Here is a 27,550-nt window from a genome sequence, read left to right as displayed (position 1 = left end):
GAGGAGAACAACTAAGGGTCCTTTATACGTCATGCTCGGAATGCGTACGCGCACGCATCATGACTGTCACGCGTTCCCAGCGTTCATTTGACGCGTCCTCTGAGCAAGTCCTCAGAAATGAACGCGACGCGTGCGCGACTTGCAGTACCAGCAAAAAGTGGGGCGCACTGTGATAAAAGTCGGAACGTGACGTCAGAGTCTCTGTTAACTATCTACATGTGACAGAAAGACGCTTTGAGGATCCTATGGGATCGATGTGAGCGCTTCGATGTCTGATGAATGGTTCGATGGTGTGAAGCAAAATGCCGACATACAGATGCGTTCGTGGTGCTTTTATATTCAAGCGTCGCAGATTCCCAATCGTAATGACACGATTCATTTTAAAAGTCTCACATACCATCTTTTGTGCCGTCTTTTTTTTTTCTGGAGCTTCCTCCTGACCTGACAGCAGCAATCGCCACACACAGAACATGTAACATGTCTGATATTCCAACTCTCTGCATATTTCCTTAGGAGGTTGGCGTCTTTCGACATCTGCAATAAGATGCTGCAGATGTTCTATCAGACGGTTGTGGCGAGCGCCCTCTTCTACACGGTGGTGTTCTGGGAAGGCAGCATAAAGAAGAGGGATGCTTCACGTCTGGACAAACTGGTGAGGAAGGCAGGCTCTATTGTAGGCACAGAGCTGGACAGTCTGACATCTGTGGCAGAGCGACGGGCGCTAAGCAGACTCCTGTCAATCATGGAGAATCCACTGAACAGGATCATCTCCAGACAGAGGAGCAGCTTCAGCGACAGACTGCTGTCACCATCCTGCTCCGCTGACAGACTGAGGAGACCCCACACTATGCGACTTGGGGGGTAAACGTTAACATTATACAAAGTTATTGTCTGTTACACCTGCATTGTTATCACTCTTTAATTTAATATTGTTCTTTATCAGTCTGCTGCTGCTGGAGTGTGTGAATTTCCCCTTGTGATTAATAAAGTATCTATCTATCAATTTAGAATCCTTAGATTTATACTTGATATCACTTTCATGATGAAATGCATTAAAGTATGGATGTTACATTTGACAGATAAATTGTTAACTTTGTTTAAATAATGAACACTGTTCATAATTACACACATGGGGGAGCCACGGTGGCAGAGCGTTTAGGGAGTCACGTCGCTGGTATTCCCTGCCTGGAGTTTATGTTTTCCTGGTGAGTTTCCACACTGCGCTCCGGTTTCCTTCCAAAGATATGCAGATTTGGTGACACTAAAATGACGCCAGTGTATGCGAGTGCTTGTATTCACCTTGCGATGAGCTGATGCCCCGTGCAGGGGTTGTTTCTCCCTCGTGCCCAATGCTAGCTGGAATGGACACATCCCTGGATTGATGGATTTAATCATTAAACATCCTTTTCAGAGATATTGCGGTAAGGTGTCATCGGAATTTAATGACTGTTCCAGACAATTCACAACACAGAGAAGCCGAACCTGTTCTCACCGTCATGACATCTCGCACTGCCACCTGCTGGATTCCTCCAGATTTACGTAAAGTATGCACGCGAGTATAAACAGTAAAACAGGAGGAGCGTCGCGTCGGGTGAAGTATAAACCCGGCCTAAGTGCATCATGGTACTGGAGGACATGTCCTACTGTGACAGACTCCAAGAATAAAACCTGCTTGGTCTGGAGCAGTGGAAACAGCATTGGGGACCTAATCCAGGTCCACAGACTTCTCAAGGGCATTGATAAAGGAGAGAACCACATACTCGAGGACATCAGTGAAAATTAAAGGCCAAGAGCATGTAGGACTGAAGCCAGGAAGAACTTCTTCTTACGTAAAGAGTTGTGGGAATTGGGAACAAACTACCGAGACTAGGAGTTGCAGAAGAAACCTTGCCAACCTTTAGAAGGTATCTTGAGGAGCAACTGGGGCGGCTGGGCTATTAGACCTGATGGACTGTGAGGTCTCCACTCGTCTGTCAGATTTGTTTCGTTTGTAAATGAGGTGAAGTGGTGAGCCTAAATGCAAGATATCTTTATTGTCAATGAACAATACAAAGAAATGTCGCCTGGAACAAGCTTATAAATGGCTTAGATAAAAGTACATAAGAGTAGACAATAAGCTAAGGAAACATTAAACATGGTTACTATGAACAGTTTCTGAAATACACAGAGAAACAGTAAAGGTAAACATGTAAGCATAAACAAGGTAATAATAAATGAAGATTACAGTCAATGTAACGGCATGGGTCGTGTCCAAGTGTGTGGCCATGTGTGATTGATGCAGAAGTTCAGTTCAATCAGTGGTGGTCTCTGTTTTAGGAAGGGGCAGTGATTGCGGTGCATTTAATAGGCCGAGTGCTTTGGGGTAAAAGCTGCTCTTCAGTCTGGTAGGGTGGGCATGTAGGGCTCTGAAGTGCCTGCCAGAGGGCAGAGGAGTAAAAATAGTATGGCCAGGGTGGGTGGGCTTCCTACAAATGTGCTTTGCTTTTCTGCTTTTCAGTGTGTGGCTGGGGTGTGAGTGTGTGTGTTCGCACTGTAATGGACTGGCACCCTGTCCAGGCCGTAGAAGTCGCATTCCAGCCGTCATGGGGGTTCAAATGGCAGAGGTTGTCATTGTCACCTCCCGGCTCCAGGATTCCCAGGTTCAGACATCTGCCTGGATGGACTCTCTCATTGTGGATCCCCAAGGAAGGGAAGAGAAGCAGGCCCAGTGTGACCGTGCGTTATGATTGAGGGATGGACTGGCACCCTGTCCAGGGTCTGTTCCTGCCTTACACCCTATGCTAGCTGGGATGGGCTTCAGCAGACCCCCACAGCCTTGTTCAGGACAAAACGGGTTAGAAAATGACTGACTGACTGACTATGATGTTTAAGGGAAAACGAAACTGTGGCCTTTACTTTATCAAAACCTTTAACCAAAAGGACGTTTTGAAAATTGGATGATTGAATTGTATTACTCGGTTACTGCAGGTGTCCATCTTTTCGTTCACATTCCACTATGGAATGCACTTGGTCAGCAGGAGCCAAAGCCTAGTCCTGCAGCAGGCCTCTCTATCCTAACGCACGGTCACGCTGGGCCTGCTTCACTTCCACAATGAGACAGACGTCTGAACCTGGGACACCTGGAGCCGGGAGGTGACAACGACAACTACCGCCATTCACACCGCCATTAAGGCGACTTCTACGCTGCACATTTAAACGTAAACTTAGTCGGAAGAGAAAAAAAATGAACAATAAATGATTTACATGCTTGCTAAATACGCCAGGCGATCAAGAGAGCGTGACAGATTACATTTTGTGATTAGCAAATTCCTAAGATTAGCCGCTCTGAAAACAAGTGGATAAAACTCTTTACACGACGAACGCGACATTTTACCCGGGAGGTCCACTGCCTTTTCTCTTCATCGCGGACATTAAAGTCACAAGTGAAACTGTGCACTACTTTAAATTGACGATAGAGGCGGACGGCTCCTGCTTCTGTAACGGCAGAGGAACGCCACAGTCTCAGAATATCTGCCGAATTTTGCAATGAAAAATAAAACATACTGTAAATTGAAAGCCCCCCAGTTTATTATTTTCTACTTTCCGAAGGGGTCTTCACCCCTGGCCCTCCAGGGAGGCCAACGCTACTACAGGCTTTCATTCCACTCCGCTTCTCAAGTTACTCGACTAGTCTAATTATTTGAACAAAGGGAGTAGCACGCCACACACGAGACCACTTTACAACAGATGCACTTTCAAAAGGATCACTTACTAAAAAAGGAAAGTAGATTTTAAATACGAGAACAAAATGCAGAACGTCATTTTATTTTAGGACCCTCGACAGCTGAGTGACGTGCTGCACACTAAAAAAAAAGTTGCCTACCGCTCAGCAGCTTCAGCCAACATTACGGTCGTCTTATCAGTGGGCAATCAGAGAGTCCGAGTGTATGAATATGATGACGGACCCCCTCCTCCAGGAGGCAGCCTGGCGACACAGTGGTTACCTCTGCTGTCTCACGGCTCCAGAGACATGGGATCGATGCCCTTTCCAAATCTGAAATGCCCATTTGACATTTTGCATATGTCTGCAAAGCCTTTCTCTGGGTACTGTCATCTCCTCCAACAATAAAGTCTCTAAACTGGCCTGTTGAGTGTGGGCACGTGCCCCACCATGCCCTCTTATAAAGAGAGACCAGTCACAGGAAGGGTCGCTTCTTACTTTGTACCCAATGCTGCCAGTTTTGTTTTTGATTGTTAATATCTCAATCATCTCTTCAGGGTGGCACCTATCAGTAAAACAAAATTCTAACCGAGGTGCGTGTATTGTCATATAAGGCAGACTAGTGTTCAAAAGCTCAAAATTGGCACGAAACGTTCATGATTTGGACAGAAACTGATACGTCTTTAATCAAGATACCATTAAACTGAAGTCAAAATGCAGCCAAGACATTAATACTGAATGACAAGGCGACTCCGTCAAACGCTTCTCCACTCATCTTCCATCCAAACTCGGCATTCTCTTGCCAGTTTCAGATATGGGTCTCGGGTGGCACAGTCAATGCGCAGCTGCCTCACAGGACCAGGGTTTGCGTCCCTGGGTTCTCCACGCGTGGAGTCTGCGTGTTCTCCCCGTGTCCAAAGACATGCAGGTTAGGGTGAAATGGTGATGCGACACTGGTGTGTGTTCATCCTGCGATGGGCTGGCGCCCCCCCGGGATCCCGTACAGCACCCTGCACTAGCTGTGACTGGCTCATACCCAAAGCTCACGCCCCTGGTCTGAGTTAAACAAGTTAGAAAAGGTCTACAAAACTATAAAAGCAAGCATCCTGGAGTCACATTTTCACTGTTGCAGGTGGTGTGTTTAAAGAAGGACCCGACGGAGGACCTCCAAGCGTTAAGCCGTTTGTTTCTCACACTCCACACTCTGATGCTCTCCTTCTCCTCATATGCAGTTGTCCATCTGGACCTTCCCTTTCCTTTTTCTAGCCTGCTCTGATCCACTTTGCTCTCTTCTCTGAAGACAATAACAGACACCTCTGGAGGACATCTTTACTTTCTTGGCAGTCTGTCACATGGAGTCACCTTCATTGTGCCCAAAACACAACACAACACAACACAACACAACACAACACAACGGACTGACATGTTTTGTGAGAAAGCTGTTTCATTTTGTCCGTTTTTGAACTTCAGGAATGCCGGCACCTTGCAACCCAAGGAGAGACAATTGACTTGCTCTGTTGGAGATAATAGCGGGTGTCCATGGTGCTAATGCAATTAAAAAAAAGGTTTCTCTAATAACCAATTAGCACTTAAACAGGACTGATTCACTGGAAAACTGAAGGAAAGGCTGCTGAAAATGGGCCTTTGCATTCATCCGTGAATAATAAATTAAACAATCGGACCTTTCAAGCAGTAACAGTCATTAGAAACCTTAGTAGAGTCTTGGCTGTTTTTTGCAAATCAATATAATGGTATCTTCATTAAAAAAGGAATCAATTTCTATCTAAAATAGGAACATTTCGGGATGATTCCAAACCTGTGAATGCTGCTGTAAGTCATTATGACTAAGCATATGCACCATGTGACATAACAAGACTTGTATAACAATTAAGCTCTGATTTATTGACAAACTTAACTATAAAATAATTGATATTGTAGGCTAGTAATAGATACACACTATGCTGTTTAGAAACAAAGCTGCTCTACGCCTCAGTGCCAGCTAGGCTTAGCATGACACACAAATCATACATTGGTGTGACCCGGAGGAGATAACTGGGACACATTTGTTAAAGACATGTGCATTCACACCTGTGGGCTGTCCTGCCCATGTACCACACAGGGCACCTCGGGCCTCAGCAACCCACATTTATGTAATGTAAAAAAAAAAAAAAAAAAAGAGAGAGATAAATGAAACTACTCGTAAAATCTGCTACAAATCACAGGACCCTCAACACCCCAACCAGTGCATTCAGAGACCGTGTCTATCTATACAGATCAGAAGATGACTGTATGCCTTGGTGTGTGTCTCTGTATCTACATGTATATACTGTAGTCATGTGCATGTGTTTTGGAGACACCTTGAAGGTTCCTAGAAATACCACCCTGATTAGCGATGGGGCGCCGCTCCTGACCACTTCTCCTTTCTCACCCGCCATTCCAAAGCTCACTCACCAGAGGACTACTGACCAACTTCTGCCATCACCCTGTAGCCCTTCCAGGACAATGACATTTAACCAATGACATTTAGTTTGGACCCAGCGATCAAGGCGTCGAGACCTCTCTGACACACCCTATGGCTCTTTTCTTGTATTGCACCCTCTTCTGCTGTTTATTTTATTTATTATTCTTTATGATACCAGCCCTATAATTAAATGGAGTTATCAGCTGGTACTGCAACCCTCATTTTGCATAACATTTCTTCTGTTCTATATTTACTAGATAGATAGATAGATAGATAGATAGATAGATAGATATGTGAAAGGCACTATATTATAATAATAGATAGACAGATATGAAAGGCATTATATTATAATGATAGATAGATAGATAGATAGATAGATAGATAGATAGATAGATAGATAGATAGATAAGAGATGTGAAAGGCACTATATAATAACAATACATGGATAGATGTGAAAGGCATTATATTATAATGATAGATAGATAGATAGATAGATAGATAGATAGATAGATAGATAGATAGATAGATAGATAGATAGATAGATACGTTGCATTTAGTTTATGATGTTGTATTAATTCCTTTGTTTGCTGCTAGCCAGTATATCTCACTTTTACTGGTGTTTGGAAGACATCGAGTAAACATTTCACTGCAGTTCTGTACACCTGACAATAAACTTGAACTGAACTGGAATGATTGAAGTCTTTCTGATTAAATCCCCATTTGCCATGCAGTACTTCGTAGCCACTTGGCATGAGACAGTCAATCAACCTGTGGTTTTATACAGCACCTTTCGTCACCGGAGCTGTTTACAGCCATTTATATGACTGTCAGCCAAAGGTAGCTCATAATTCACACCTCATCAATTACGTGAAGCACGTAACCCGAAAAAGTCCGTCTTTAATAACATTTGGCGACTTTCATAGGCATTACAATCACATGAGCTTCATACAGTATCCCGCATTACAGTCGGATCGATGAAGCCCCCTGTCCATGTCACAGGCGAATCATCCCAACCATTCGGCTTTACGCATTTCGGCAGCCGTGCCAAATAAAGGGCAGAGCTCGTATTTAACAATGACATGCAGCAGCCCACCCGGTAATCGCATCACACACGGCCGCAGACGAGCGCACACCCATTGCACACCCCAAAAACAAATGGCCATTAATGTAAAATACTGTTACATCTCGTCTTGGCCGAATTCCTATTGATTGCCTTTTCCAAAACAAGAAATCGAAGCCAAGCTGACTTTTATACAAAACACCGACTGGCCCACCTAATCAAGTGATCGGCCTCCGCGATCCGCATTAACTTCATGATGTCCGACTTGTGATTTCTTGAAGGCTCCGACGGTGCAGAGCGTATTCATTTGCCAGGTAATTCCGTCTTTCTCGCAGCACTCCGTACACATTAAAGCAGCTCTCCGCCCCAAAGCTTTACGGCTACTGGACAAGAATAGGCTGGCAGCGCGCGTGCGCGAGCGGACCGCTGCGCTCAGACACTGACGCACGCTTCCTGCCGGCGACGGAACACTGAGAAGCGCAGCTTTAGGGATGGCCAGCCTCCTGCTTAGCCCACGGCGTGGACAAATTACAGGAGGCAAGGACACCTAAGCATCTGAGCCAGCAGCAAATGGAGGTGGCAAACGTAACAGGTAAAAGTAACCCCTCTACAAACGCTTAAGGATGAAACCGAGGAAACTAGTTTGGCACACAGTGAAAAGTGCATTCTGCGTGTAAGTCAGTCGGCTTCCCTTCTTTGTGATTTTTATGACTTCAGCTCTAGACTGTGGCTGTGCTCTTTTCTAATAAACTCTGCTGCATTGTGTCTTTGCTTTGATCTGCACAGACTACACTCTCCATAGACTTTGTACTGGAAAAACAAGTTTAAAAAATGCATGGCTGGCAGGTTGGTTTACTAAAATTACTTGAGGGCTTCTCAATGCCCAGTTGTATAGCTTGACTAGGAATGAAACCCAAACAAGGGGCTGGCCATTGGTCTTTACGGAATATTAGGGTCTTACAATTTTTTTTGCTAGTAGGCAGGACTGTGGGTTCTCACCAACTCCAAACTCTTAAATCAGTGTTTCATCCATGTCTGCAATTTATCTTCTTGTTTAATGGGCTTTCTGCAGTCTATTTTGCTGGCTAAGAGCATCCATTATTAACACCTTGTATGTTTTAACGTCACAGAACTGTGCTCAGTCTTGCATTTGGAAGTGGCTTGTGTTATGTGTGATGATATTATTATTATGATGTTATTTGTGAAATAAATGATCTCAAGGGTGTGAATAGCAGGGGGTACTCTCCCTATTTTCACTTGCTATACACCAAGGGTCCTCAGTTACATTCCTGGAGGGCCACAGCGGCTGCAAGTTTTCGTTTCATGCAATTTCATAATTGGAAGCTATGCCTAGCAGATCATGAAGTGTGGTATTCAAGTCTATGGCTTGCTGGTGCTTTCATTCTATCAAGACCAATTTTTATCACATTGTAGATTTTTCATTTTCTGAGAACCACATCCATATGTTTGGTGGCCTGAAACTGATTTGGACCTCTTGGTCCTTCCTTTCTCTCTCTCTCTCTCTCTCTTTATTTTCAAAACACTTCATTAACACTGACACTTCATGATGTATGTACACAGGTTTACACAAAAGCATGTGAGCGGCCAGTTCCTTAGTCATTTGAACCTCATTATGAACTGATGTCTGGTTAAGAAAATGGGCAAAAATGAAAACCCAAGGTACCTGTCTAAAGCTAAAATGGGCAATTAAGGGTTCACTAAAACCAACTTACTTTAGTAGTAAAGAAATAGGACCTAATTAGGAAATTGGTTAAAGCAGGGGGTCCCCGGGCGTCCACTGTGGCTGCAGGTTTTTGTTCCAGCCAGATTCACAATCGGTGATCCCACCTGATAACGCTGATCTCATTTAATTAGCTGCCATTTTTTTTCCTCTTCTCTTATTCTACATTCAGAAAAGCACAGCAGCATGAGATTTACACTTAGAAATATTTCTGCTTTTGCTACAGATTTAAATGCTCAACTCTCTTATGTTGATTTCATTCTATGTTGCCCTTTCTCTGTGCAGTTTGCTCCCGTCCCTTCATTGTACCTTATTAATGACAAATAAAAACGAGCCGAGCAGACAACACTGAATCGTGAAAGGCTGCCACTACTTTAGCGTCCCACCCTCTAATTAGTAAATAATGGATTAATTAAACAATCAGAACACCTGGAAAAGCAGAATGACAATCAAGATGAAAAAAAAAGTTATTCCTATATAACCACTTAGTACATTTTTAATAATTTGTGTTTTTTTTTTTTTTTACCAAACTTAATTTTCAAATTTGTTCCCAAAAAGCAGAATCTTAATTAGCCCAGGAGTCCAATTAAAAACAGAAGCTGGTTGGAACAAAAATCTTCAACCACAGAGGGTCTGCAGGACCAAGATTGGGATCCCCTTGGTTAAAGCGAAAATGGCAGCCATTGCAGCCCCCCAGGATGTAACTCGGGGGCCATGCAGTACACGTGTAAAGTAACTTCATCTTAAATGGCTCCAAATAAGACTCAACACAAAACACAGCAACAGTGGATTCGTAAAGCATGCAGACCCCTCCATTCTCTGTAAACTTTGTCTTGTAGGTTTAATTTGAACAGATACACTTGCCCAGGGCTGGCACCACCATTAAGGTGAGTTAGGCACTGGCCTAGGGGGCATATCATAAGGGGGAACCCAGCCACATGAGTCAACTGCCGAACAGTCGGCTGTTACACTAATAAGCTTGGCATCAGGCGCAAAATAACTGAGCACCGGCACTGAGTCTGCCATTTTTGCCCATCAGTCTGCACTCAGTAACCCAAAATGACAAAGTGAAGACATCTATTAAGAGCAAGAATTGACTTCTAAGTAACAAATTGGATGAAAATTCTGCAATGTCCGACACGCGAGCGTAGGGCCTGGGCAAAAATACAGGGAAGAGTTTGAATGTAACACCTGCTCTGCCCTAGAGGGGAGGAGGAGGACGACGTATCTGAGGGACCCTGACGTCTCTTCTGTTCATCACCCCGCCTCCTCCGCCATTAAAAACCACCTGACCTGAGAGGAAGTTGTCATTTCTAACCCGGAGTTCATGAGGGACAGACGTCTGCAAAGAGATGAGCTGCCATAGTTTGTGTCAATTTGATGTTACTAATCCAGAGCTGCCTCTTTTTTTTTTTTTTCCCCCCCAGACGGTAAACGGGGTCACTTTGGTGGCTCAGCTTTTTTTTTCCTCTGTTTCAGTGTCACCTGCTTTACTCAAATGTTGAAGTCTTCAAATGAACATCTGGACAGGTCTGACCATCTCACTCCCACCTATAGCCAGCCTTCCTATTGATTGCAGCAGTTCTCCAGTATCCAAGCTAGATGTTCTCAGGTGTGTTTAAGGGGTTGTCGTTTGTTTTATTATTTTTATATTTCTCTCTCGAGCTTCTAATTTCCTTCTAGAGACAAAGTGTCTTCTCTATGTTTACAGCGCAATAAAACTGAAATCTGACACCCTGACATTTAACTGCCCTGCATTGTGTTCCTGATCTCGATTTGGTCTGTTCACACTCTTCCAGATGTTGTAAGCCACTTTAGTGGTACATCATTAAATGTGTCTACTTAAAGGAAAGCGTCATTTTGTGTGAATGTTACTTACCCTCCATGTGCTTTATAGTGATGACTAATAAAAATGTGTTTTCATGCAGTTTATCATATAATGGAGCTTAACAATTGCCACAATCAATTTTTACAATGATTAGATCAGAGAGAAATGTAGATGTATGATACTGTATTTCTCTGCTCACGTTTAGAAGATGAATGGAGATTTCTCTGTTTATATCTAAAGGTCTGATTCGGGGCCTAATGTTGCACGTCTTTTAGCCTCGTCCGGCGATGGAGGATTACTCCTGCCTTGCACCCTGTGGATGTTGGGACGGGCTCCAGCTGCTCAGCATAAGCGGGTTTGGAAAGTGGATGGAGGTCTTTTAGCCATCCTATGTTAGTAAGGTCTGTGTAGTGCACTGGGCTTTTATATGGAAGTGCGCTTAACTGAAAAACTGCTGCATTCTTATTAAATCTTGCTAAAGTCATCATAAGCATCTTCTGTAAATGCGAGTACCAAATTTGATCATTTTTCTCTTCACCACGTACTGCAGTCATCTCGGTGGAGGTGGGCCACCCTGTACTACTAATGAAAGGTCATATTAACTGAGAAATGTTTGACTGCCTGCAGTGGGTTGGCACCCTGCCCGGGGTTTGTTTCCTGCCTTGCGCCCTGTGTTGGCTGGGATTGGCTCCAGCAGACCCCCGTGACCCTGTAGTTAGGATATAGCGGGTTGGATAATGGATGGATGTTTGACTGTGGGTAGCGCTGCTGCCTCGCAGTTAGGAGACCCGGGTTTGCTTCCCAGGTCCTCCCTGCGTGGAGGTTGCATGTTCTCCCCGTGTCTGCGTGGGTTTCCTCCCACAGTCCAAAGACATGCAGGTGAGGTGCCTTGGCGATTCTAAATTGTCCCTAGTGTGTACTTGGTGTGTGTGCGCATGCACACGCCCGCCCTTTGGCAGGCTGGCGCCCTGCCCGGGGTTTGTTCCTGCCTTGTGCCCTGTGCAGCAGACCCCCGTGAGGATGTAGTGGGTTGGATGATGGATGGATGTTTGACTGCAGCATTTCCCAACCTGTGTCATGTCACAGCCCAGCATTTTACATGCCGTTGTGTTTACGGCCCATGCCGGTCTCCCTCCATGACTTTTCTGCCACATATGCCCCGATTACTGTCCAACCTTTTTTTATTCTTTTTCAGTTATGTTGCTTTTTTTTCTGTTAATAAGAAAGCCACAGATGTTTGCTCCAATCCATTACACTTTCTCTGAATCGCTGACACATTAAACCTGATTCTCAGAACAAAAGTGTCAAAGGCCAACACTCTGTTATCGAATGAAGACACTCTTTTGGCAAAACCTTAAGTAACGTTCACCGAGTTAGACACCATCTGCCGAGCTCCTTCACCCCTTTTTGCAAACCTCCTCGTTGACAAAACGCATTTCTCCTTCGTGTCTGCAGTCCTTTTGCCCTGCGATGCCAAATTGAAAACGTGGGTCACAAAAGGTACCCACAGCCAGCGCACAGTTGTCATCATTTAGACACACGGTGACTCAAAGTTGTTCACACGTTTCTAATCGCGTAGTGGACAGACACCTGAGGGCTTCAACGATTGGCAGCATTTTATTTATCTTTTCCTTCCACCGTACTTCCCGTTTCCTAAATCCCATATTTTTTTCAGCCTGGCAGAAATCCCGATGCCCAGAAAAATCTTTTTTTTTTTTTATTTATTAACTCTTTCATGGCGGACATCAACTTTTGTCAAAATTCAGAGGTAGAGGACGGTAATAAGCTGTAAACGGCGACAAACTTCACTGTTAGATTTCAGTTTGACTCTCTTTGCTAGAAGGAAAGTTCACTTTGTTGACTTGACCTCGACTTCCTGCGCGTGCATGAGCAGCGGAGAGCAAACGACCTCTAAAATGGCACTGACATCTGGTGAGACACCAAATACTCTGTGGACGTCGTTTTTGTGTATTATCGCTGAATCCAAACTCTGATTTTGATGCAAGTGATCTGGAGATGGAGATCGAAAACGAAAGTGAGGTTACCAGTATCAGCTGATCGTGGTGCTGAACACATTCATGTAGCTGAAGCGCCTATGGCAGCGTTCACCCAGGAGGCCCACCACTTATAATGACAGGAGGTACAAACCGGATTGTGCCACGCTTCGACTGCCACCCACATACCTTGTGAAGACAGCCAGGCAGCCGGCCCACCACACATTCCTGTTGGCCGTTGAGCCAACCCCTCGCAGAGCCGCCAGAGATGGCAAACAGGCGCCGACAGCAGCCACAGCACACAGCAACAGTTGTTTTATGTTGACGTATGCGTGAAACCATTGCTTTGTGTGCTTTTCAGAAAGCCGAGTTTTTTGGAAAAACGAATCACTTCTCAAAGAGTTAATATAAATCAAGGGGCGTTATGCTCAGACAATATATAATGCAGTAGTGAGACCACATCTGGGGTACGGTGTGCAGTTCTGGTTACCGTGCTGCAAGAAAAGACATAGCAGCACTTGAAGTGGTGCAGAGGAGAGCAACCAGGTGCATGATGGGAGACATCCAAGAGTGGCAGACTCGGAGGATTAAATCTGTGTAATCTCGAGCAGAGGAGACTGTGTGGGGTCCAAATCAGAGTTTTCAGTATTCTCAAAAGCTACTAAAGGCTTCTTTCCTTCTAGCAAGGAGAGTCGAACTAAAATGTAACAGGGAGGTTTGTCGCTGTTTACAGCTGATTACCGTCCTCTACCTCTGAATTTCGACAAAGGTCAACGTCCGCCCTGAAAGAGTTAAAAATAAATAAATTAATTAAAAAAACGAGATTTTTCTGGAAAAAAAATAAAAATAAAGGAGAATCGGCAGAATTCTTTCCGCTAAACAGTCAATCACGTACTTGAGGACACCAGTGGAAATCGAGGGAATGTGCATTTAGGATTAACACCAGGAAGCATTTTGTTATGCAAAAGAGTTGTAGGAATCGGGAAGAAACTACCAAGACATGGAGCTGAAGCAGAAACCTTGACAAAGTTTGAGAAGGCTCTAAAGGAGACATTGGGACAGCTCAGCTATTAGCTAAATAAATGAATGCACACAACGCTCTCCTCTCATTGGTCACATTTGTTACGTTTCTATGTGTGAAGTCATGTCAAGGTTGGATTTGGACTTGCAAAGGAAAACATAACCAGTGATGAAGATGCCAGGCATCATGCCATGTGGCAGCCTTTACAAAAGCTGTCTTCATTGTTACTCTTTTAATGAAATGTATTAATTAGTAATGTTAAGATTTGTCCTCTGCCTTGTTACCGTACATTATTTGAATACTGATGTCATTGCAGACCTGTGCACAGGACCACGTCAACTGCCTCTCGCACAGGCTGCCAAGCTGAGAAATGTCACACAATGTGCATAAAAAAATCTGGTAGCTGTCTACGTAACATCTGAGCATATAAGAGACTCTGAGGAATGTAAAGAGAGATCCGTTAAACAGTCCCATATTCAACTGCCCAGCCTAAAGAGCACCGTTACTGCATATCAGACGAGCTACTCGTCCAAAAATATAGAAAGGCCAAATATCCAAAGCAAGGATAAAAGTTACGAGCGCATCTGGAGATGAAAGAGGCGAAAATCCAAAATGAGGATAAAAGGACGGTGGAAAGGATTCAGACCTGGCTTGACCTCATATCATGAGCGATGTTCTGTTTCCCAACCTTCACGGTGTCATGACCCAGTGTGTTCGCAATCCACGTTGGTCCCCTTCCATGAATTTAGCCTGACCCACCAGGGATGGTGGGCTCTTCCTCTCTGAATTTAACGGAACTGTCTGAGCGGGAGAAGTGGGGTGGTCCCCCTCCTTGGAACAAGAACTACTGTCAGTGCTTCTCCTTGTTAGTGAATCAAGCATGAGCGTCAGAGCAGGGGTTGGGAAGGTCATCCACCTGCAATGCCGCCACTGTAAATCGAGCGTGATCATCGGGCCGGTGGCAGATTATCGTCTGGGGCTCAACTGCAATTCAGCTTGGGAATATGCTGCTGCAAGGATCTATGAGACTTTTCAGGTTAGCGTCTGAACAAATTACTTTGTGGGTAAGGAAGAATCCAGAGGTTTCATGTAAAGGTATGTGTCTGCTAGAACTACAGAGAGTGGTGGCATGTTGATTACGTCCCCTCCCTGTGCACAGATGTTCCTCACGATGAAGGACTCACTGCCCTCAAACAGGCATTCAGCAGATGCCCAGTCCAGGATCCTCCCATGAACGCCCTCATCAGACTGGCAGAACTTGTTCTTACTCTCAGTGCTTTCTATTTTCATAACAACTTTTTTCACCAGGTCAGCGGAATTGCGAGAAGTACTAGAATGGGGCCTAACTATGCCAACATCCTTGCCCGCTAGGTGAAAGAGCATTTCCTTTCTTCCGACCCTAAGCTTTGTATGGGACTTCTACAAACGAAATATCGACAATTGCATCGGTGTTGCCTCTTCCTCCAGAGGCCAGCTACAGAAATTCATTAGTGATCTCTCAGGTTTACAGTCAACGTTTCCAGCACAACTCTGCCATTTGTAGATCTGTCAGCTTTCCTGGACTTCAATCCTCTGTTACAGGCCAACCACCTCACAGCATTCCCTTCTCTACAGTTCCATCCATCCCTAGCATACTAAAAACTCTCAACTTTTTCACAGCTCCCTTGACGTCACCACCTCTGTAGTGATTAGGGTGACGCCTGTAGTGAAGCACTCAGAATGAGGGGTTGCTTCATAGATAGGAGATGTGCCTCTCATATTATGGAGAGCGCCATCAATCGCACCAGGAGTAGACCTCGTAACATCCACTCTGAGAGGAAGTCCAATAATGAAAGCCCTATATTTATTTATTTATAAAGCACTTTAAAAACAACATCAAGGCTGACCAACATATAAGACCCACAATGACCAATTAATCCTGATAGTCTTCCCATTCCACCCCAGCACTCCCACAGCTCCCAATTCTGCAGACCCTTCCACAGCAGCCTCTTTTTTATTTTCTAGCCCTCCCTCAATCATCGACCACCTTATTCAAGTAAAACTTCTCATCTGCAGCTCACTTCACACTCACAGAGGACTGCCACGTTCCTCACCCGGCACTTTGAGCTGTAACAGGACCTGCTGTGTCACTTGTGAATATGTCAGCAGCGATCTGGTCCTTCTGGTAAATTCAGTATTCAACAATGGGCCTCTTGCCAGTCTAAAATTCTTATTTACTGCACTTCTCGTAAGGAGGTACCCAGTCATTGATTAAACAGGTAGATGGCCAGCAGAACATTCACGCCATTAAGATCAAAGACCTCATAAAGCCGACTGTAGGACACTTCAAGTCCCTTCATCTCAGCCACACTGATCTCGCTGCCTGTGTTCTGTCACAGGGCTTCAAAGACACTTTATTTTTTCTAAGGAAACCAGAAAAAGCAACGCTCACTTTCCACCTGGGATCACATATTTCTCTTAACAGCCAACAAACATTTTAATCTTCATCTTCATTAACTCTAATGGCAGCTTTTTCACACGTACTCTCGTCTTTTCTGTTCATCTGCCTGGCGTTGTCCCCTTGCCTATGTCTGTTGTCTGCACACCTCATGAAGGCCATACAACCAAAACGCTGTGACTTTAACCTTCTTTCTATCTTATCATGGAAATAACCTTTCATTTCTTTTCTTTGAAATTGCACGCTGACGCGCCAGTACACCAAGTCCTGTTCATCAGACCTGCAAGTAAACTAAATGCAGATATTTAGTTGGCTTATCCCAAAGTAAGTGCTGATACTCTTTTTAAAGTTTATTTTGCAAATTCTGCAGAATATTATTTATTGATTGATTAATTGTTATGATTTTGCATCACAGAAACCATTGTAATATGTAGCAGTCGTATCCTTTATTAATGTATGTTTCTGCTGCTGTATTCATCTAAATTTCCCTTTGTATTTAATCTAATCTAATCATAAGCAGGAACCCTAAGCCTCATGGGAGTAATTTTTTGAATTGTATACTCAAAACGTTTTTTTTTTTGTTTTTGTTAAAATATTGTTAAATAGATACTTGTGGAATTGCCTTGCAGTAAGGAGTTCATGGATTCTTGTCCCAGGTCCTTCTAGTTGAAAAGTGCACTATAAATGTATATTATTATTATAATTACTAGGGGGCTTCGCTCACCCACCCCCTGGTTTGGTTAACCACATATACAATTTAAAAAACGATTGTTATTTCCATGGGAATTGTTACATATGCATTATTTTCACTTTTACTTTATTTGGAATTAACTTTTCTTCAAGATCTTATTGAATTTTGATTCCGTGTTTGGACTTGCATCGTGACAACACAACGTATAACTGCCTGTCAGTGAATGTCATTTCTTTCTCTCTGATAAATCAAACGACTTTTTTTGAATGTCTTTTCTTCATTTGTTTTTCTTCGCATAGTCGTTGATGTGAGATCTAGAATGTCTAAAATTATTGGCCTGATACACTTCCTGCGCTCTCAGCTCTTATAAAGCGTATCTGCCAAAAGCATTCACTCAACAGGTTAGATGACCGTGGTCTTGTTTGAAAATAGCTGTAATTAGGGCGTGACTTGAAAGAATGTCATGGCAAAAGTCGCTGTCTCACAGGACTTGCTTCCAAAGGTTTTAAGTATGGCGTGACTTGAAAGAATTGCATGTTAAAAGTCTCTGACTCGCGGGACTTCATACCGTGCCAACGTTTTTGGAATCTTTCAATTCTCGCTGGCAACACAAATTTGACGATCTACAAGTCTCCGACATAAAGTTTAAATCCAAACAATATATTCAATCTTTTTTCGCTGTTCCGCTATTTCACCGAGTAATTTCCATTTGCTTACGCCGATGCAATCTTTCCTATCCTTTTTTTTTGAGACTTTCGAATTTTTGTACTTCCATTATCTCTAACCTGCCCTGCATGTGTACTGCACCAACATTTTTTGAATTCTTTAAGATATTCTACTTTGTCATCTACTCTTTGTCTTTTATTTCCGACCCTGGGCCTGGTTAAATCTCTTGGCACAAAGTCTTGTCTGGCGGGACTTGAAAGTATCTTCCTGATACTTTATTACTTTTACTTCTATTTTACATAATAGAAAGATTATCATCAGTGCTCTACACATCATAAAGAGGAAACCTAAAGCATCATGGGAATAACTTCTGAAATGAAGGCCTGCCACCCCTCATTTCTTGATGAAGAGTTTATTTCACACTCCAAGTTATTTCTTCGGCAGTGATTTTACATTTTAACTACACCGCGGCTGCCATACTTGCTTGCAGTTTCCTAGCGCACTGAATAGAGATGGACTCTGTTACTACTCTGAATGGCTTCTTGCTTTTCTGACACTCCAATACACAAACTTCTGTCGATTAGACCCACAAGTAAGAATTTTGCTGTACTCCGTACATGTGATAGTAAATTTAAACTAAATTATGAGGCTGTATGCTCGCCAACAACTCACACTATTTAACTATACGTAGTTTAAAAAAAAAGGAAAGGAAAACCTGAGGTACTAAGAGGTTTTTGAGTTTCCCCAAAAGTAAAAACATACACTAGGCAGCTTAAAAAACACAACACGATGTTTAATTAAACCACATCATCCAATGCATGTCATAAATATTGGGTTGGATTAAAGCCTGCACTTCTGGTCCAGAACTGGCAGCCCAATGGTGTTTCATTTTCAGTTGTTTCCACTGGTTTGTCCACCCCAGTACCTGCCTTTTATTTCTGGTGTGTTCCTTGTGTCTCATAGTGGATCCCTGTCTCTGATTAAACTGTTATTTTGAATTTCATTACATTCACCAGGTGTGACGTTCTGGAAGTGTACAACTTATTTTGGTTTTCTCTGTACATCATGATGATGATGCATGCTGTTCATGGCGCTATATCCACCTTTCAAGCTGGTCATTGTGAAGTGCACTACATGACAGGAATTTAAAGGGACAAACTTCACGGCATGCAACAATCCGACAAAGCTTATTAAATCAGCGAGGGCAGCACTTGAATTTAGCCCGTACTGCTCCACGAATTCTGTTGAAGGCGTGAAGTCTTCTGCATTTGTAGGTCGCTATCATTTCTCTTTTGCCAAAGGTGCTGTACTGTATATGCCTTGCAGCCCCAAACCGAGCTGCCCTTTAAAAAAACCAGAATGAACAGCAGGGATAATGCGGATTTTTTTTTTTTTCCTCCTGAGCTGATCTCATCTTTTGGGGGAAAGCAGACCCCTGCACTGCACCTCACCGCACCGCGCGCCACTCTTACTGATTTACGATGGCTACAACACTTTTGGGTCATTCAAGAAACTGTTGACTATCTGAAGAGAAATGAACCCACGTCCATTCTAACGCCCCTTTTTTTCCCCCGCATTTAATTTGTACTCACCAACTGGTCTCTTCTACAGCGGCGGCCCTGCTTCGGTACTCAGCCGCCTCTCCAACCGCCGTCGCCGAAAAACGTCGTGACGCAACGAGCAGAGGGCGTGTCCTGAGGAGCCCGGGCGCCTGCGTGACGTCAAATTCGCTCGTCGACAACACTGAGTGCAGCCGCTCGTATCCGCTTGGCGGTTCGCGCGAATGTCTTCCCAAACTCGGTCCTCGGCGACCCCTGGCTGCGGGAATTTTTTCCAACTTGTTTGACAATCGGTGAGTCGATTCTCCACTACCGGATCTCTTTATGTAATTTCCGTTATCGTCACCTATTCTGCATTTATGAAATAGTTTTATGAGATTTACATTCCTATGAAATGTATAGTACGTGCATTTTGGCCGTTATTTTAATTTCTGTGCTATCCTTTTTTCCTACTAATTAACTTTTTTTTTCTGTGTGGTGTTCATTTCTTATTGTACGTAAATAATGACAACAGCAAACGGAGTAGATGCGGGGAAAATGACCGTGAATGATGGAAGGCTTGGCCGCAAAAATTGCACAACTGTGTTTGCTAAACTTTATTGGAATGTAGGACGCATTTTGTGAGTTACAGTACATTTTGACAATTTTGTGATCTTGCTTTTTTTTTAAATTGTCCATCCATTATCCAACCCGCTATATCCTAACTACAGGGTCACGGGGGTCTGCTGGAGCCAATCCCAGCCAACACAGGGCACAAGGCAGGAAACAAACCGCGGGCAGGGCGCACACACACACACACACACACACACCAAGGAAAATTTAGAATTGCCTGTGCACCTAATCTGCATGTCTTTGGACTGTGGAAGGAAACAGGAGCACACGGGGAGAACATGCAAACTCCATGCACTCCTTTTTAAAAACTATCATAATTTATTTTTTTTTTTTTAATTTCTCTTTTCCGGGACTTTTGGTTTGTTAATCTCATGGGGAAACAGGGACGTGCAGTCAGGGGAGGCAGGTGAGGTGTTATCATGAAAAGAATAAATGTGTCCATTGGTCTGTGCTATACATTTGTTTTCTGTATGATTCCAATATTTATCATTTTTATAGTCAAAATCGATGCATTTGCTCATTTCCTGTTCAAATACAGGGGAGAAACGCGAGGTGCAGCAGCGACAAGCCTAACCTCACACAACAACAACATTTACTTCTATAGCATATTTTCCTACAAAAAGTAGCTCAAAGTGCTTTACATAATGAGGAAAATAAAAATAAAAGACAAAATAAGAAATTAAAATAAGACAACATTAGTTAACATAGAAAAGGAGTAAGGTCCGATGTCCAAGGTGGACAGAAAAAACAGAAAAAAAAAAACTCCAGACGGCTGGAGAAAAAAAAAAAAATCTGCAGGGGTTCCAGGCCACCCTCTGGGCACTCTACCTAACATAAATGAATTAGTCCTCTTTGTAGTTAAGGTTCTCACGGAGTCACTTGATGTTGATGGTCATACAGACTTCTGGCTTTTAATCCATCCATCAACCAACAATGGGTTGATGCCTGCAATTGGCGCGTGCCTGTTGCGGTCTCTCAGTTTGTCGCCAATCTAATGTTTGCAGACACGTTTATTATACACCCTGACTTTCCACAGTCTGGCTAATATCTTTAATGAATGTCTGTGTCATATTTAGTCTTGCTGATCGGACATAAAACCGCAGTGAAAAGGCACAAGGTGAGGTGGACAGTACCGTGCCGTCCTGAAGGGGGCGCATGTGAGCCCAACAGCTGCTCGTTGCTGCTGTTCTTCTTCGCAGAGGCGCCGATAAGTTAGTGACATCAGAAAGTCACGTGCACTGCAGCGGTCCGTTTATTTATTTATTTTTTTGTTCCAACTGACTGCCAAAATGGAAGATTAAGATTTTTAAAACTAAATGAAAATAAGGAGGGACTTTTACAAGAAAGTGACGGAGATTTTAGTGGAGAAGGATAGGCGCGTGGACGCCATTTACAAATAAAGGTAAGACCATAAACGGTTTTCAACTTTATAAAAAATGGGATCAGATTAAGAAAAAAAAAAAACAACAATCCAATATTTAAAAACTAAAACCTGACCTTAAATAAAATATTCTTTTGCATTTCTTGTTATCCTTTTGTTGAAGTCTGTATTAAAATTGATTAAAGCATCAAAATGTAAAGCTTTTAAAAACTACTAAATATTTCAATTAAGATCAAAATTGAAATCCGTATTTTTTTTTTGTACACCACTCAATACTTTCATTTGTATTGAATGATTTTGAATTGTGGAATTGCAACAGCAAATTTAGAACACATGGAGCAAATGCGCTCTCCCCGCTGTCTCTCTCTCGCTGTTCTTTCTTGTAGTGTAGAGAATGCTGATGAGATATGAAACATAACCAGTAGTCAACGCGCATGCTGGCTGCCAGTTGAATAGTCAATAAGCTACTCTTTGGGGTTCATAGATTTGGAAATCTGACTCTGAAGGAGTCCGCGCCTCACCAGTCATGACACTCGCCACACGTCACTGGGGGGAAATTCAGGCAGCCAGTCGTGGCAGCGCCAAGTAAGTTGACCATGAAGGGGGTCTGACGCTTTGGCAGCTGCAGCCTCTCAGCATTGTGTGTCATTTGTCATCAGGTCTTCTCTGCTCATGCATAGTCCCTAATCCTGGTGTCAGAGAGTGGCATTGTATCGCATGCTGATTATCACATGCAAGTAGGAAATTCATAACACTCTGCATATGTGACAAAAGCGACCTAATAAACCAATAATGAGCCTATAGTCATTATGAGGATGTGTACAAGAAATGCCAATGACAAAGTGGCATCACAGAAGCCATTGGAATAGCTATGGACTTTAACTCTTTTTGTCTTTGCCGACTGTGCTTAAAAACATCCCACCGATGACACCAGTATAATGGGATTGTGCCCAAGTGACATGTTATACTGTTGGACTTAAAAGAATACTCCACTCCAGAAATATTTTTTGTGTTTTCTACACCATGTAGTTTGTAGTGATGGTGGAGAAAAAAGTTTCTGATATAACAGAAGCCAACAGTAACCAGTGATATACAACAGCAAACGATATAAAAGACGTCCAAAGAAATGAGAAAAAGAAATCTCATGTTACTCCTGTCGCATATTGCAGTTTAGTTATCCAGTTTAATGCACAACACTTTTTTTTTTTTTTTGCTAAAGTATTGTTAAACATATATTCTCTTGAATTGTCAGGCACATACTGCAGTCTGCTGGGGAAGAAACCTGAAGCTCAAAGACACACAATGCCTGAGCAAATGTATCAGGAAAGTCTGCTCCATCACAGGGCCAATGCTGGTCAAACTGGAGGCTGCTGGAGAAGAGAGGATCGCATGCCATCTACAAAAAACTTGGAGCACCTTTAGCCACAGGCTCATTGGGCACGCGGTGCTAAGAAATGTTTTACTTGTTGTTGTCAGCCCTGCCCGTGCACGGTGGGAAATGCAGGTCATCACAGAAAGGTGTGACTGTCACTTTAGAATCGGATGATTAAAAGAGTAAACGCACAATAGTTAGGGCTTCGGTGGAATCTGCCTTTGTGGGGTGTGGGCTTCTTGTCAGCCTCTTCCTTGGTGATCTCTGCTTATATTTTTTATTGGTAATTACGGTAGGTTGTCTAGCACCCAGTCACTTTGTAAAAATAATGAGATTGCACTTATTTTTAAATTACTGTTTAACACCACAAGTTATATTTCCTTAACAACAATTTTAGATTTTAACTACACAGCTGTGGCCAAACTTGCTTGCAAACTCCTAGAGTACTGAATAGAGCTGGACACTGTTACAACTCCTCATGTCTTCTTGCTTTTCTTTACCTGTGTGCTAACAGGACAAATAACATAAAGTATTGAAAATACAGAGTCTAGTGCGACAATAGCGACTCTGTAATGCTAAGCCAGTTAGATAAAAAGATTTAAAAAGAAAAAACTTAAAAATGAAATTTAAAAAGAAAACTTCAAAATAAAAACTTAACTGCAGTTTAGGGTTTGGCACCCCCGTGTGGTCACAAAAAATGGAGACTCAGACTTTTTTTTTTCCCTGTGGTAGTAGTCATAGTGGAAGGAGTGCAGTGAAGTTCTCACTTGCATGTCCGACCATCATGCAGCATCGCCTTTCATATTTACATATCTCCACTAAATAGTACTTGTCATATTTCCCTCACATTTCCACTATATAGCGCCTTTCATATTTCCCTCGCATTTCCACTATGTAGCGCCTGTCATATTTACATATCTCCACTACATAGCAGCTTTCATATTTACATATCTGCATTATATAGCGCCTTTCATATTTCCCTATCTCCACTATATAGCAGCTTTCATATTAACATATCTCAACTATATAGCGCCTTTCATATTTCCCTCGCATTTCCACTATATAGCGCCTTTCATATTTATATATCTGTATTATATAGCGGCTTTCATATTTACCTCGCATTTCCACTATATAGCGCCTGTCATATTTACATATCTCCACTATATAGCGCCTTTCATATTTCCCTCGCATTTCCACTATATAGCGCCTGTCATATTTACATATCTCCACTATATAGCGCCTTTCATATTTCCCTCGCATTTCCACTATATAGCGCCTTTCATATTTACATATCTGTATTATATAGCGGCTTTCATATTTACATATCTGCATTATATAGCACCTTTCATTTTTCCCTCACTGTCTCTTCTGCTAGTAGTAATATCAGAACAGTACAGTGAAATCTTTAGCTTGCATGCTGTGATGTGGGAGCTGCACACTAAATAAAAAAGGGTGTGAGGTCTTCAAATGAACTACCAGAGCAGGTCAGGGTCTGGGACTCTCTAATTAACCCCTTCTGGTCCACCTAAAAATCTAAATTATGGATGACAGGATTCCTGAAAAGAACTCGTGAGGACCCGCTGTAGGCAGTGTGGTGTAGTGTTGTAGCTCCAGTTCTAAAATCAAAAGAAACCAATTGTATCATAAATGTTGTAAGTCACCTTGAATAAAGGCGTTGGCCAAATAAGTCAATGTACATGTAGTTTACATACTGCAAAAACCCATCATTTACTCTCCTGCAACAAGACCTTAAGACAGGCTACATATCATATTTCTAAAAATCAATAGATGGGTTATCCTTCTTTGTGCAGTGCGGCCTACTGCCATGATGGTATAATGACTTGTTCATTTGAAGGACTCGCAGGTCTTAGACTAAATATTTAATAGTAAGAGAAATGTGCCCCAGTGAAGCCGCCTCAGATCACTCCAAAGTGGTGTTTTGTTTGTCAGTCCCATTGCAGAGATGAATAAACACCTCACTGATGCTTTGTAAGTATTATCACATAAGAGAAAATGAGTAGTAAATGCAGTTGTGCAGTACCCACAATAAATGGTTAAAGAAATTTTAAATACATGTTATGATGTGTTAAATGAATCAGCTGGAGAAGAAATAGTGCAGAGGCTGACAACATACAACGAAAGGAGGAAGGTCTGTGGGTACTTCATGGGCAAGGCGGGGCTAAATATTTGAGTGGCAGTTGTCAAGGCGGGGCTAGAAGGGAAGAACCTCTGGAAGATTTGAGAAACAGGACAGAAAGTGTTTAGAGATCAAATATAAATGGCAGCCCTACACTGCCACCAGTGCTTGCCTTTGTCTCAGTGATCCCTCAGTCACACCTCAGTGTGTGACATTGGACAGCAGAAAGTGATGGTGCACCCCTGATACCAGCTGTGTTTATATTGCAGGGGAGCACAGGTTTAACTCTGCTTCTGCCTGACCAACACTTTTCACGAATTACAGAGTTCCAGTGCGGGTCTGTGGCATGGTGGCAAGCTGGTTATCTTAAGGGGCACAGTCAAATAGCCATACAGCATCAAAACGCTCACGTCTTATGAAAAGTGGATGTTGTCATGCACAAATGTCATGGGTGCACCTGGAAGGCCCAGCCTGTAAGATAACATGGGTTACTGAGAAGGGTGGCACATCCCTACTGACCTCTCTCTTCCTCTTCCAGCCCAAGAGTGAAGGAGGGCCCCCTGCTAGTAATTTAAGCTTTTTTTCTTAACTTGCTGTTAAAGCAGGATTTCACTGGGACCCCAACACTTCACCCAAGACTGCATCTTCTGCCCTTACAAAGTACATGGCGGCCAGGCTTTTTATTGCAGGTATCCCATTTTTAGTGCTAGTCATCAATTTAAGATGCTCGTCTGTTAGCTTATCCCACTCTCCATAATTTGTCAACAACTCGGCTCCCTCTGGACCGGCTTTGCTGAAATTTAAGACACTTATTCACTAAGGAAGTTTGGTCAATATTTTAAAAATTGCAAGTCTCTTTGGAGCATTCTACAATGGGGTCGCCAAGTTTGGTCCTGGGAGACCACCATGGCTGCAGGTTTTCATTCTAACCCTTTTAAATGGAGTGCCCCGTTTGTGCTGCTAACTAACTCCTTTTCCTTTCATTTTAATTGAATTGCTTAAGATTTGTTCCCCTGAATTTTTTCATTCCTTTCCTTAAATGGCACCCAAATAGAAATGAAATGTGAAGTGAGTGAGCCAACAGGAGACCACCGAAGTCAGGGCCTCAAACTCCAGCCAGCTGCTTAATGAGGCACAGTCTCGTCATCGTCAATTAAACCTGCTCTTTAATTTCGTGGCTTGTTGCTGCTCTCATGGTGCTCAAGCAGACATGTCCAAAATTGTGGATTTTCTCTTTTCTAAGAGCACTGGGGACCCGAGCAGATCGACCTTCATCTTTCTTTATTTTCAGATATTGTATGATGTACACCAGTTGTTTTGGCTCATTTTGTACCTCGCTATTGTTTGGCTGCTAATTAAGGAAAAAAAAAGGTTAAGGGGTCCGAGTCTTCAAGAGCAAATCAATTAAAATTAATTCAGAAGACATTATCAGCAAAAACAGGTCACTCATTAAGAAAAGGGTTAGAATGAAAACCTGCAGCCCTCCAGGAGTGGAGTTGGTGACCCCCGTTCTACAAGACTTCAGTTACAGGTTGGTTGACTGTTTACCGGTTATTTTACTAACAGATTTTGTATGTTGTCATCCTTAACTCATCCAATGGCCAAACACACCCATGAAACACTAGGAGAGTCGCTCACGGGGCAGCAACTTGCCTCTGATGATGGCGTCATAAGCCACACAAGCGGTTCAATTGTCCCCTCATACCACGAGAGCAGGGGTCCTCAATCCCGGTCCTGGAGAGCCGCAGTGGCTGCAGGTTTTTGCTCCAACCCAGTTGCTTAATAAAAAGCACTTATTGCTAAAGTAACACTTCTGCTTCACTTTAGTGATTTTGAGCCCTTATTGCTTCATTTGGTCTTAAACAGCTATTTGAATTGCTCCTTATTCTCAATAACATGCAAATGACAAGAGAGAGCAGCATTTCTCCATTTAGCTTTTTTACATTTACACCTCTGTGTGTATTTATCTGCACTATTGGGTTTAATGAAATACTTGGAAGAAAAATGAAGAGAAAAAAGTGAAGGACTGAGAATTACTCGTCCATTTTAGCCTTCAAATCATTTGCATGATAGAAAGGGAAAGAAAATCTAGGATATGAGAATGAGCTGACAGAGCAGAGTTAATTTAATTTCATAGCTTGTTAGTGCTTTATTGGCAAGAATTGCTTTCTAATTAATCAACCAGGTCCAAACAAAAACCTGCAGCCACTGCGGCTCTCTAGGACTGGGATTGAGGACCCCTGCTAAGCCACTTACCTAGAAATGAACAGAAGAGGACAAGAGAGAAGTGTGAATAAACTCTCATTTACGTCACACCAAACGCACCCACACAGCTACATTATCTGTTAATTGTAAGTAATCAGGCACACTGACCGGCGATCCACCGTGGTCTGTTACAACCAACATCAATACTAACGGACTCTCCATCGACTATTTCTTTTCAAACTTTCATGTTTGAACAAATAAACTACCAAAGGCCTGCCACAAAAGGACCAAAATGTCCGTCTGACACTTGAGCCATAATGTGATGTCCACATGAAAGCCAATTCACCACCACAGGCCTAGTTGGGTCCCATTTTTAAGATGAAACTGTAAAAATTTGCGTTTAATAGCATGTTATGTATACTTCCATTCCATGGCCTGTTGTTTTTGAATAGGACTCATTCTTGCAGACACTTCATATGAAGAAAATGATACTTCAATGCTGAAGTTAAATATGGTGGAACTTTTCAAAACAGTTAACCAAGTCCCTGACCGCAGCTAAAAGAAAAGGCCCACCTGGCCTAACAAACTCGCTGTACTGTGTATTTATTTCTATTTTACCCCAAGACTGCTGTGTTCTCCAAACTCCACATTAAAGGGTAAATGAAAACCGCAATAGAAAGGCTAG

General features: G+C 42.8%; 1 protein-coding gene and 1 long non-coding RNA gene across 31 annotated transcripts in view; one reads left to right on the top strand and one right to left on the bottom strand.

Annotated features, from left to right (window-relative positions):
• The window catches only part of clasp1a (cytoplasmic linker associated protein 1a), a 317,477-nt gene extending 298,209 nt beyond the window's left edge, over positions 1–19,268 (bottom strand). For 28 of the 29 annotated variants that reach the window (XM_039755243.1, XM_039755255.1, XM_039755246.1 and 25 more), the window contains exon 1: positions 19,192–19,268. The gene's annotated coding sequence lies outside the window, so the exon portion shown is untranslated. Of the gene's footprint in view, positions 1–7,435; positions 7,549–19,191 lie in introns of those variants that run through there. The other variant, XM_039755244.1, reaches the window with a different exon arrangement.
• On the top strand, positions 7,642–10,832 carry LOC120530734. 2 transcript variants are annotated; one of them, XR_005634008.1, is made up of 3 exons: positions 7,642–7,813; positions 10,442–10,574; positions 10,674–10,832. It is a non-coding gene; the product is annotated as an uncharacterized LOC120530734 (long non-coding RNA). The 2 variants fall into 2 exon arrangements; XR_005634009.1 differs by having other exon boundaries at positions 10,646–10,832.
• Positions 19,269–27,550: the final 8,282 nt, after the last annotated feature.

This window comes from Polypterus senegalus, chromosome 6, assembly GCF_016835505.1.
Source record: "Polypterus senegalus isolate Bchr_013 chromosome 6, ASM1683550v1, whole genome shotgun sequence".
Lineage (NCBI taxonomy): Eukaryota > Metazoa > Chordata > Cladistia > Polypteriformes > Polypteridae > Polypterus > Polypterus senegalus.
Note: the sequence above shows the minus strand (reverse complement) of the source record. Positions and strands in the feature narration are given on the sequence as shown.